This window comes from Microtus pennsylvanicus, chromosome 4, assembly GCF_037038515.1.
Source record: "Microtus pennsylvanicus isolate mMicPen1 chromosome 4, mMicPen1.hap1, whole genome shotgun sequence".
NCBI lineage: Eukaryota > Metazoa > Chordata > Mammalia > Rodentia > Cricetidae > Microtus > Microtus pennsylvanicus.
In genome coordinates this window covers 62,552,975-62,566,378 of record NC_134582.1, presented here as the reverse complement: position 1 = coordinate 62,566,378, position 13,404 = coordinate 62,552,975, and the positions used below count along the sequence as shown (strand labels likewise).

Sequence of the window (13,404 nt, the reverse complement as noted above, 5' to 3'; positions counted from 1 at the left end):
CTGGACCTGAACACATCTCCATATGATAAGCTTTTTTTATACGTAAAGCGATGCATGGGGGCACCTGTCACTTGGATGCAGGGGAGGATGAACCATGCAGGACCTGCTATGCAACCATGTGTGTGTGTAGGTGGAGATTTACCTGTAAGACAATAGATAGATAACAGAACCAGACATGTGCCTTGTATGAATATGGAGATGTGGAGCAGGGTGGAACACCTAGTTGTGATCAGGTGTGACTTTGGTTGTAGGGAAGGGTAACGTCCTAGGACTAGATACAAAGACTTGTATGTGTATGTTGAATTTTCACTATAAGATAAGTGTACCTAACAGGATTAGAGAACTGAAGTGTGTAAGACACTTCTATATAAGGCAGGCAGGGAAAACCTAGCTGGTCTTGATTCCAGGTTATGTGTGTGATTTGTGTTTATGAGAAGTGGAACCTCACAGGAGAAGATAATGAGATCTGTGTGGATGTGTGGATGCGTATGTCTGTATGTGTTTCTGTGGGTGTGTATGTGTGTGTGTTGTGTCTGGAGGGAGGGAGGGAGGAGAGAGAGGGGGGGAGAGAGAGAGAGAGGGAGAGAGAGAGAGAGAGAGATTGAATTCCAATATGTGGGGATGTGGGGATGTGGGGCTTTGGATGTATGGCAGGAAGAAAGAAAGAGGCCATGGCATATAGCCCTGTGTTTATTCTTACAGCTTTATAACCTCAGCTTGGTTGTATTTTCTTTATTTTTATTTTTATTTTTATTTTATTTTTATTTTTTAGCTTGGTTGTATTTTCGAGTGCACTTTTCAGGAACTAATATTCAGCCATAGGTGACTTTCAGTGTAGGGCAGGAGATACTTAGAATAGCCACTTACTGAGTTCTGTAAGACTTATGTGTATGTAAGATTTCTCCGTCAGGGATATCATGAAGTGCTTGATATGGACTGGTGTATTCATGTATGTGTAATTGTAAGCATAGGAGTGTCTGTGTTTAGGTGTGTGTGTGTGTGTGTGTGTGTGTGTGAGAGAGAGAGAGAGAGAGAGAGAGAGAGAGAGAGAGAGAGAGAGAGAGAGGGAGGGAGGGAGGGAGGGAGGGAGGGAGAGAGAGAGAGAGAGAGAGAATACTAAACTATGTAAGATTAATGTGCATACAAGATTTCTGTGTAAGGGGTTAACATGAAGAATCTGACATGCTGGTGTTTTCATGCATGTGTGTGTGCGTACATGCATGCAAGTGCCTGTGTTTGTGTGTGTGTGTGTGTGTGTGTGTGTGTGTGTGTGCACATCTGTGGTGCATCTATTGTGGTGATGTGTGCTTTAGTTGTTACATAGGAAAAAAAACTCACATTACCTATCACCACCCATTTGTCTAATGTGTCAGTGGCTATAGAAGAGGGGACTCTGAGAATTATCTTGTTCCAAACCATGTATTGGGTGGTGGTGGACATGCGAGTTCATAGATCTTGGATGACATGACACTTAGCCTGTGTGGAAGACTTTAGTTTTAAGGAAATGGTAAATGTAGCAGAACCTGACATCAGGATCTAGTGTATGTCTGGGGGGCTTTGACTATGGGTGAGGGCTTACCTACAGGTTCTGACACTAAGATCTTTTCTATTGTTTCAAGGTTCTTTTGTTTCCCTTCTCTCCTCTTTTCTCCTCCCCTCTTCCCCCTCCTCTCCTCTCCTCCAATCCTCTCTTCCCTTCTATCCCCTCTCCTCTTCTCCCCTCCTCTCTTTACCTCTCCTCTCCTCCACTCCTCTCTTCCCCTCTACTCCCCTCTCATCTCCTCCATTCCTCTCTTCCCCTCCATCCCCTCTCCTCTCCTCCACTCCTCTCTTCCCCTCTCCTCTCCTCCCTCCTTTCCCCTCCCCTCCCCTCTCCTCCACTCCTCTCTTCCCCTCTATCCCCCTCTCCTCTCTTCCCTTCTCCTCTCTTCCCCTCTCCTCTCTTCCCCTCTCCTCTCTTCCCCTCTATTCCCCTCTCCTTTCTCTTCCCCTTCCCTGAACACTCCTCTCCTCTTCTCTTGTCCCCACCCCTCTCCTTTCAACTCCTCTCCTCTCCTCCACTCATATCTCCCTCTTTCTCCTCCCCTCTCCTTTTCCCCCCCTCCCCCCCTCTCCTTTCCTTTTCTACATCTACCCTCTCCTCCTCTCTCCTCTTCTTTCTTCTCTTTTCTCCCCTTCATTCCACTTTCCTCTCCTCCCCTCCCCACTTCTTTCTTCTCCTCTTTTCTCCCCTTCATTCCACTTTCCTCTCCTCCCCTATCCTTTCCTCCCTTCTCCTCAGCTCCCCCATCTTCTCATACCATCTCTTCCTCTCTTCTCTCCTCTCCTCCAGTCCCCTCTCATCTCCTCTTCTCTTCTCTCCTGTCCTCTGCTCTCCTCTCTTCCCTCCCCTCCTCTCCCTTCTCCTCTCTTCTCCTCCCCTCTCCACTCCTCTGCTCTCCTCTCCCACCTCTCTCTCTCTCTCTCTCTCTCTCTCTCTCTCTCTCTCTCTCTCTCTCTCTCTCTCTCTTTCTCGCTCTCTCTCCCTCTCTATCTCTCTCTCCAACATGTGTTTGTGTGTGTAACTTGGCTCTTCAGAATTGGAAAAACAACAGGTCCTGAATCTCTTTGCATGTGTGTTGGATTTGGATGTAGCAGAGGATATAACTAACTTAATCTGATCTGTGTCCATGTGTGTGTGTGTGAAGCTTTGCCTTTAGAGTCAAAAAAAAATCAGGAACTGTCAGATAACATCATCTTTTGTATGTGTTTCTGAGTGTAGTATGTTCTTTTACCTATTAAGTTATGTTGGCACATAAGAATCTTAACACATTAAAATGTCCGTGTAAGTCCAGTGATGTGGACGGACATGCTGTCAGTTTCTGCCATTTTCCCCTCCATAGGCAAAGCCTTATATATAAACATACATGGATAGATAGCAGATTCAGCTAGTTATAAGCTCCCATATAGGCAAATCCAAACACAAACAAATAGATTAAGGGCTGGCTGGGTTCCCAATCCTGAATATTCAAATTACCCACACAAACACATTCAGGAGAGAGAGAGAGAGAGAGAGAGAGAGAGAGAGAGACAGAGACAGAGACAGAGAGACAGAGAGAGAAACAGAGAGAGAGACAGAGAGAGAGACAGAGAGAGAGACAGAGAGACAGAGAGAGACAGAGAGCTTGAGAAAGAGATTTAGTTCCTCTATGTGTGGCTTTGGATGTATGGCAGGAAGAAATAAAGGCCATGACATCTAGCTGACATTCAGTGTAGGGCAGAAGATACTTAGAAGGAATAGCCACTTAATTTATGTAAGATTTATGTGTATACAAGATTTCTCTGTGAGGGGATAACATGAAGTACTTGATATGAATTGGTGTATTCATGTATGCGTGTTTGCATGCATGCAGGCAAGTTTGTGTGTGTGTGTGTTTGTGTGTGTGTGTGGGAGAGAGAGAGGGAGAGAGGGGGGGAGAGAGAGAGGGAGAGAGAGAGAGAGAGAGAGAGAGAGAGAGAGAGAGAGAGAGAGAGAGAGAAAGAGAGAGAGAGCATACTAAATTATGTAAGATTGATGTGTATGCAAGATTTTTCTGTGAGGGGTTAACATGAAGAATCTGATATGTACTGATGTTTACATGCATGAGTGTGTGCGTGCATGCATAACAAGTGTCTGTCTCTGTGTGTATGTGTGTATGCGTTTGTGTCTGTGGTGCATATATTGCGTTGATGTGTGCTTTAGTTTTTATTTAGGAAATACCTCACATTACCTATCACCACCCATGTGTCTACTGTGTCAGTGGCTATAGAATAGGGGATTATGAAAAGTATCTTGTTCCAAATCATGTATTGGGTGGTGGTGGACATACAAGTTGGCAGATCTTTCATGGGATGACACTTAGCCCTTGTAGAAGACATTAGTTGTAAGGAAATGGTGAATGTAGTAGAACCTGTAATCAGGATTTGCCATGTGTCTGTGGGGCTTGACTATGGGTGAGGGCATACCTACTGTACCTGACACCAAGATCTCTTTCTCTTGTTCCAAGGTTTTTGTTTCCCTCCTCTCCTCCCCCTTCTCTACTCTTCTGCCCTCTCCTTTCCTCTCCTCCCTTCCTCTCTCCTCCGATCTCCTCCTCTCTCATTTCCTCTCCTCTCTTCTCCATCTATCCTCTTCACTACTGCCTGCTCCCCTCCCCTTCCCTCTCTTTTCCTCCTCTCTCCTTTCCTCCCCTCCCCTCTCTTCCCCTCTCTTCCCCTCATCTCTCCTCTCTTCTACTCCCATCTCTTTCACTCTCATCTCTTCTCTTCTTCTCCATCAACCCTCTCCTCCTCTCCTTCCCCCTCCTTTCCTCACCCCTCCAATCTTCTCCCTCTCCTTCCCTCACCTTTCTCTCCTCCCCTCTCCTCTACTCACATTTCCCCCTTTCTCCTCCCTTCATCTCTCTTCTCCTCTACTCCCCTCTTTTCCCTTCTCCTCCCCTTTCCTCTCCACTCCTGTCCTTCCCTCTCCTCACCTCTTCTCTCCTCCCCTCTTTTTTACTTTCCTCCCTCTCCTCCACTTTTATTCCATTTTTATCCCCTCTCTTCCCTTCCCCTTCCCTCCCCTCTCTTCTCCTTTCCTCCCTTCCCCTCCACACTCCTCTCCTCCCCTCCACTCTCCTCTCCTCTCCAACCCTCTCTTCCCCTCTCCTCTCCTCCCTTCCCATCTGCTGTCCTCTTCTCTTATTCTTGTCCCCTCCTCTCCCCTCTTCTCTCCCACCCCTCTTTTTCTCTCTCACCGACATGTTTTTGTGTGTGTAACTTGGCTTTTCAGAATTGGGAACACAAAAGGTCCTGAATCTCTTTGTGTGGGTGTTGGATTTGGATATAGCCGAGGATATAACTATCTTAATCTGATCTTTATCCATGTATGTGTGCATGAAGCTTGAACTTTAGAGGCAAAAAAGGCAGGAACTGATCATAGCATATCATATTTTGCATGTTTTTTGTGTTTGTGTGTGTAGTGTGTTCTTTTACCTAGTAAGAATGTTGGCACAGGGGAATATTAACACAATAAAATGTCCATGTAAGTGCAGTGATGTGGACAGACATGCTGACAGGAAAGACACACAAACACATGCAGGAGAGAGAAAGAGAGAGACAGAGACAGACAGAGAGGCAGAGAGAAAGACAGAAGAGGATGTAGGAACAAAAGTTCCTGAAAACAAGAGAAACACAGCTTGGCCTGATCTTGCTGTATGCTGACTGGTGTCAGGTGTGGGGAATGATCCCCTTGGGCTCATGCTGAGCAGTGTGTGTTGGGAAACATGGTGGTGTGCACCAGGGATTCACAAATTAGTGTATGTAGTATTATTGCAGTTAGCAGAAGCTTACCGCTGACACAAACCTAGAATTGTGTTTGGATTTTGCAAGAGAGAATAGAATACACTTGAATTTCTAGGTATCAGGCCCTGTTGGTCTATATCTCCTACACACACTGCTATATATCAAGCCTGTTTATGTGCCTTCTCTGCATTCCATGTTCAAAATGTGCAGCTTGATTTCAGTCCCTGAAGAACTCCTAACCATTCCCCGCCGCTTTCACTGCTGCAAACTAAACTACCCTGTAGTCCACAATGAATTGGAAGTTATCATCACCTTCATGCTACGTGAAAACTATGCAGGAAACTCTCTGACCAAGTGACAAGGGGGTGCACTTTTTGTCTAGTAGCACTAAAAACTGATTTGAAGGTGTATATCAAATTTGAAGTTGAATTTGATATACAGTATGTTTAGGGCTTCATGGTTGGGGTCCTGCAAGGTCAGATATGAAAGAATTCACATAGGGCAGTTTGAGAGCTGGTATTAAGCTGGTTCTAATACCACCCAATGCATTGAGATGGTGGCAGGCAGGCAATGTCAAGCAGTGTCAATTACTAGCAATGCTGTTTAGCACAGCATATGGGAGGGGACATTTGTGTAGGATCTTTACTACTACTTGTGTGGGAGTTATTGGGGGAAGGGACATCCTGAACTGCTATAGTAATGTATATGTGTGACAGTATATGAGTGTACGGGTAAGAAAAGTGTCAGGTAAGGGATGATATCTAAATGGATATGTGGATTGTGGCTGTGAATGTCCATCAGGGTCTGACAGCTAGCTCTTTTGGGATATATGTGGTTGTCAGCATAGCCTGGCTCCATGTATTCATTGTGAGGCAGCAAGGGTGGTGGGGTCTGCATGGGTTGACATTGAGCATTGAGAGTGGAGCAGTGCTGGGGAGTGTGCAGCGCTAGGCTCTCTGGCCTCCAGCAGCGGCATGGAGACTCATGAGCACAAGCAAGTCTTACATCTGTGCTATGCTCAGCATCCCTCTTCTCCTGGGATGAGGTGTTTGAGAGTCAAGAGTATAGTTGACTGACAGAGAGGGAAACGAGCCCCCAGCTGTGGAGAGTCTTCATTCTGCTTCTTTACCACATCTTCATGCAGTAACGCTGAGGGTCCCATGGGTGTAAGAGTGGTGGCAGTACACATCTGGTTGTCATCCTGGACACCCCCTTCCTGCTGCATAGCACTGAACCATCTTGTCTTAGAACAGGTATTTTTTGTCTGCTGGTCTGTGACAACAGTGTCCAGGATTTCTCTCAATGTCCTACGATACAGTCTCCCTCAGCCATGCTTCAGCTTTTGTATTTTCTTGGCTAATGTCATTAAAGCTCGTGTGGCCAGAGTTTATCTTCTGTGCTGTCTCTGTCTTCTTCCTTAAGAGGCTGAAACTTATGTGGATCTCTTCTGCATCTCTTATGTGAATTTTGTAGTGTTTGCATGGGGGTCAGCTGTAGTAATTGAATTTGTGTTCAGTTTTCTAATGGGTTCCTTATCGTTTACTTTTACATATTTGCAGACTTTTGTGGACAGATCATTTTCTCTGCCTTGAGTTCCAAAGGTAGCCTGATAAAATCCTCTGATGGGATGTAGGTGGGTCTCTTGCTGGGATTTGTGTTTGAATCAATGTTTCCATCTCTGTTTCTTCTTTGTCCAACTCTGTGAATCTCTGGGACTTTGTGTGAAGGGCTGGAACCAGAAGTGCAGGGTCTGGATGAGTCGCTCCTGTCCTCTGCCATCACTTTTAGGATTAGACCCAGTTTGGATGTTTTGGTGCTTGGGGACCAGATTTTCAATTTCGAGTCTATCTGAGAAACGATCTGTCAGCTTAACAACAGTGACAAGAGTGGAGAAACAGGGGTCTCTGAGTGTTTATATTTCTTTGGATAAAAAATAAATGTTCCATTTGGCAACTGGTGTAAATTCAGCAGGAAATCTACTTTGGTACTTTGGTATTTGTTGGTTGTGTATTTTCTCAGTATAAGTGACTGACATCAAGTGTACCATCATCATGTGATTGGTGGCCTGACAGAGAAGGTCCAAGGACACTGCCCTTTTCAGAAACTCCAGTTTAGAGGCTGTGCACACATGCACTCGTGTGTCCCAAGGCTCTGTAGTGGCATGTTCTTTCTCTGCTCAGGTAGTTTTCCAGGGTCATCTCTGAGGAAAGAGAGGCATAGGTAACATTTATACACTATCGAAAAACACACAGCATGAATCTATGCTGGAGATTTAAAGGTAACATACATTGGATGTCTTTCCTAGGGGATCCTTCTGTTATCCTCAGATCTTGATGAGAATTGGAGCAGGTTCTGTAGCTGGATGCTGGAACATGAGCCATCTCACTGCCCTGCCAGAATGTCCTCCTGAAGCTGTGTAGAACTTCTGAGTTTTCCTGAACTCAGAGACGACCTTTTTCATTGCTGACACCAGTGTTGAGTGTGCAAGTCCTCAGGTTAGGAATCCTTTGGGGACACGATTCAGGATGTGGCCAGGCACCTACAAGAGATGGAATATTGCAGATCAATGAGAAAACTGGCTGAGAGTTCCACATCCAAAGGCACACGATCTGTGGTCTTGGCAGATAATGGCAGGTTTACTTTATGAAATTCAGGGACTAAAGAGGCAGATATAATGCTCATTGTCATCTAAGGTGACATTCCCTAGGCCAACATCATTAAGGTGCATCAGGGACAGCAGAAGGCAGGGAATAATTCCTCATTACAGCCCTGCAACTTTTCAGGAATCAGGCGCTGGAAACAGGAGGAAAAGCATTTTCCCACCAACATTTCTTAAAATAGGCACTCTGCTTCCTGCACCTCATCTCACGTCCTCTTGTCTACATTAGACAGGATACATACTTGGTTAAAATGAGCTTCCACAAAAGATGATGTCCCAAAGAACCTGCAGATAATAGGAGAGAAAGGGTGACCAATAAGACATCTGGAGTGGAATTGGGAAACTCCATGTGACCCACCTGTACCAAACTGCTCATCACAGCTGTGTCAAGTGGCCAGTGGGTGTACTTAATCATTATGCCAACCAAATATGTTATGTCCAGAAGAACATCTAAGGACTCAGCCTTGTGTTCTGTGAGGAGGACACCTGTGCACAGCTTTGGGATGAAGCGTGTGGAGTTCCTCCTACAAGTGGCTGGTAATCATGGACCCTGCCCCTGCTTCATCAACAGGGAGGTGGTAAAGGAGGGAAGTGATGGAAGTGGGGGTCTAGAACTCACCTGACTTTTGTTCTCTCAGATAAAATGCTAAAGATAGATACTTGCTTTAGTATCAGGGAAATTCCTCGTTAGTCCAAAGGCAAATGTCAAAATAAACACTACAACTGATCATTCTGAGATTTGCCTTTGTAGAGAGTCTGTCATGTGAGTCTGGATCCCATGATTCTCATTGGTTGTATCTCCTGGGTTTCACTGACCTGCCTACAGTACCCAAGTCTCCTTTCCCAGGCACTGCATTAAGTAAAGTATATCACAAATGATACTTGCCTTAGTAATCACCCACTGATACAGAGCAGATATGGCCACATAAACAAGAAGGCCTGTCACTCCAGTCTGGTTTTCCTTGCAAGACGGTGTGCACTCTGGTTCTCATGGTTCTTCAACCCAGTAGACTAAGCATCTTGCCAGTTGCAATGATTGTTCTTCCATACAGGGGTAAGATGATGTTCACCCGTTATACACAAACTGTTCCTCCATAACAGCTAGGGGCAGAGGGGAAAGATGAACTACTTGCCCCAGTTTATATCAAGATCACTCTGAATCCATGACTCTGTTGTCTGTCCTCTTACCTTGTTTCCTCTGCATCTTGAGCTTAATGACCATGTCCCTGGAGTTGAAAACAGTTGACTCTGGCAGCCTCATGCTTATCTTTCTGTGGATCAGTGTCAAGGGTAAAACACATCACTGATACCTCTCTAATAAAACAGGATGAAAATTAGTGGTCTCAGGGTGGTCTTCAGCTATGAGACCCACAGATAAGCCCTGGTATTCAGTACTTTCTGAGTGGATACTCTTCATTACATAATTGGTTCTGCATAGAGGGTGTCCATGACAACACCAATGCAACTTTCACAAGAGGATTCTAGCAGAATGCTTCTAATCTACAGTCACGAGATTCTGTCTTGGTCTGACCCTCTGACCTGTGATGTGGGATCTAACCAAAAAGGAGTTCCAAGACTGCAGACTGAGTTGTGTGTTCACTCTTCTCCAGGATCAGGACAGTCAAACAATACCCACCTTGCAAACTGGAGCAACATTCCAGAATTCCTTCTTTAGTGGTAACCATTTCCTTTCTGCTTGCTGTCACTTTCCTGTTAGGAGACAAATAGGGTTCTGACAAGCACCCCACAGTAAGGGCCCCTTCACCAACAGCTAGACTGAACCAGCATGCAGTGGGTGTGTCTCCCGTGAAAAGAGGGAAATGGATACAGGCTGCCTGCAAACACAATATAGGGAGGGGAAGGGAGGGAAAAGAAGACTCACTTCTGTCCAGTGTAGGAAAAAAAAATCTCTCTTGGCCTTGACCTTGAAAGGAAAGACAGATGAATTAGTATTGATATTGTATGTCATGGAAGACCAGCACATTGGGACTTCTAATTCAAGAGTATCTTTGGGGAGAATTTTGTCACAGGGCTGCTCTCATAGAATGATGCTACTGAAGGCCAGACATTGGACATACCTCCTGTTAATAATGGTTGTCTGTGGAAAAGCCTGTGGTAGGTGCTGGACTTCTCTGTTGGAGTACACGACACTCTGTCATCTGGACTTCCTGCATGGCTCCCAATTTGCTCCCAATTTGGCTATCTCAGTCAATAGAACTGGAACCTCATCTTCTACAATGACTCAGTACATAAGATGATAATGACCTATGGAAGGCACGGTCTTAAGACCTTGGAAATATATTCTTCAGACTCTTGATTCTTATATCCTTCTGGATCATCTGTTTTCCGTTGGCTCTTCTTCATATACTCTTCGTGGTCTTTTTGGTTTTCTTCCCTCAAAGCCTCTGATGCTCTACAATTCTTTCTTCCTTTAGATAACACTACTTCTGACTGCCTCTAAAGCCTCTACTTCTTATACACTATTGTCTACTTTAGCTTAAACATTTCAGGGTAAAGGTTGTGGTGGGGTTTTGGAGCATTCCTTTTGAAATAAGATTTCCTAATTTACCTACCCTAACTATCATACGATGGTCGCAAAGGACATTAGAAAACATTGATTAATAAACACTTAAGTGCATCTTGGGCACCCCATTTAGCTGTGTGTGTGCACCTGCAATGCTCTCTCCTTCCAGTGGTGCCTCTTTCTTCTGAGAAACATAGCTTTTTTTTGAGAGTGGCAGACAGCAACACAGAAATCTCATACAATTCCCAATTCTCTTCTTAACCCTCTTCCAGCCTTTGGACAGACTGCTGGCAGAGGCGGCACTTACATCTTCAGGAAGGACACCTTTTAAGTTGTTCTTGGATGTTGTCTGAAGGGAAGATCTCTGAGTGTCATGGGTTCCAGTGGTGCTCATACCCTGAGGTGTCTCCCTTTCCTTTCTTACAGAGGGTGTACTCTGAGCATCTGAGCTATTCTTTGGGGTGCTCACTTCCTGAGGTTTCTCACAGGACAAACACTGTGCAGAAGACATGCACTCAGAGACTGGGCATCTTGAGGACCACTCCTTGCAAACCACACTACCTACTGCCAGACTTCTGCTCAGGAGAGGAGTAACCTCAGAAGGACTGCTGGGTACTGGGTGGGGAGGGTTGTCCTCCTTCAGCAGGCAGCACAAGGTGGCAGGCATGCTCAGGCTTCTGCTCCCCTGCTTGCTTGAACACTTCTCATCATGCCCCTGATGTTCAGCCAGCAGGGCGTGGGTGGGAAGGGCAGGCTCACTCACTCTCCTATTAGGAGGTAGGGACAGGAGAGAATCTGCTGATGATACAGCCATACAAGCCTGCAAGGAATTAGTGATAGATTTAATGTGGTCCTGAGGTGATCCATGGTTTAAAATTAGGTATGTGGCCATGATGTTATTGAATTTTTTCTCACGTAGACAATCACTAATAGCCTTGGGATGGTAGCCCATACCCCACATAGCCAGCACAATGCTGGGATTTGGTTTGTTACAGAATGACTCTGAGGATGATGGGAGTTTCCAAAGTTCTTCCCTGTCTCTGATCCACGGGTGCTGCCTAATGTCATATATTGTGGGCCTCTGCTCAGGGTTCACAGTGAACAAGTGCACAATGAGGTGCACAAGCAAACGGTTTTGAGAGAGTGTGTAAGGAATGTAGTATATGGGATTCAGCATCTTCTCCTTCATGTCTGGATAGGTTCTTGCTTTGAATGGGAAGCTCGCTGTCACCATTGTATATAAAACCACTGCCATGCTCCAGATGTCAACTGCCCTTGCATCATACTCTGTGTCATAAAATAGCTCTGGAGCACAGTATTCAATTGTGCCACAGAATCCCTTGCACTTCTGCCCAGAGCTGACTCTGACGGCCATGCCAAAGTCACACAGTTTGATGTTTCCTTTGCCATCAAGCAGGATGTTATCAAGCTTGATGTCCCTGTGGGCTATGTCATTATCGTGGCAGTAGTGCACTGCACACACAATCTGGCAGAAGATGTGTTGGGCCTGTGTCTGCTGAAGAGGGCCACCCTCCTCAATGAGCGTGACTAAATCGCCATGAGCAGCAAACTCCAACACCATATAGGTGCAGTCTTTGCTGTTGATGATGTGGAAGAGCTTTATTATGTATGGGTGATCTAGCTCTTTCATGATGTTGAGTTCTTTCCTATTATTAGCGTCACTCTCCTGATTATTCGCAAGGATTTTAACTGCGACTTTCATATTTGTGAGGAGGTGGCAAGCCAGCTTCACCTCAGCAAAGGCCCCTTTGCCGAGGGTATTTTGTAAGACATAGTGATCTGTAATTGTCTCCTCTTCATAGGTGCTGGTATTCAGGTCCAGCTGCATGATCTCCTCCTCTCTGGCCTTGCTAGAAAGGTTCTTGATAATTTCCATGCCAACGCCAACTGAGAAAATCAGATTAAAAACAATGAGAAGTAAGTCAAGGGGTAAAGTTTTTAGCTTTCTGTTTCTTCATGGACAAGTGTGACAGATGCAAACAACCTTACAGTGAACTTCTGGGTCACAGAAAATAATAATAAGCCAAACTCTAAAGAAATCCTGAGAAACGTACTGAAGATGAGAACTAAACCTAAGGAAATAGACCAGAGTGAACATTGCAATGGCATAAATGCTTAATTATTGAAAAGAACAAGAAAAACCGAAACAACCTTACCAAAAGTGATCAAAGAGGAGAAAGTTCAGTTTAAATTTATAGTCAAGTTTTGGTCTTGTTACAGTAAATATGGCTACTTCTAAAACACCATTTGGAAGACATTTTTTTTTTTTGACAACTAACATCGGGTTTTATTTTGGTATGGAAATGATATCCTATTCATTCTGTAAACATATCTGAAGAAAAAATGAATTAAAAATTCTCTGCAAACCAAACCATTTCTGAATCAGTCTTTAGGAAAAATTTTGAGTCTTTTTTCACTGCTAAGTTCTCTTTAACCTAAACAATGAAATCATGGAATCATATACACTTGGCAAACATTCTTAGTGAAAGTAAAGTGTTCAAGTGAGAGCAGATAATCAACACTCCTGCAGAAATAACGAAAATGAAGGAGTAGAAAGAATTGTAAGGCACAATTTGCAGATCTGCTCCTGTGCTGAGAGAAAGGAAATGCCATTTCTAAGAAAAACATTCTACATTACTAGAGTCTTACATAATCCTTATCAGCCTATGACATCAAATTTACCTATTTACTGTTCGCCAATTGTATATATTGCTCTGAGATAGTTTGGTGAATATAATGATATCGCACTTGTCAATACAATAATCGAAAGTGGTCTTTAAATAATGTGGAATATTATTCTGTACTGGTCACTTGCTTTCATGCAAACATAATTGATAGAACATTTTTCAGAAATCTATGGCATCAATCATATGTTTTAAATTATTTGTACATTTAC

The 13,404-nt window shown here is 44.4% G+C and overlaps 1 pseudogene; it reads right to left on the bottom strand.

The window, feature by feature from the left end:
- Nucleotides 1-6,529, bottom strand: part of LOC142848998 (prohibitin 1 pseudogene) — a 134,783-nt pseudogene extending 128,254 nt beyond the window's left edge.
- Nucleotides 6,530-13,404: the final 6,875 nt, after the last annotated feature.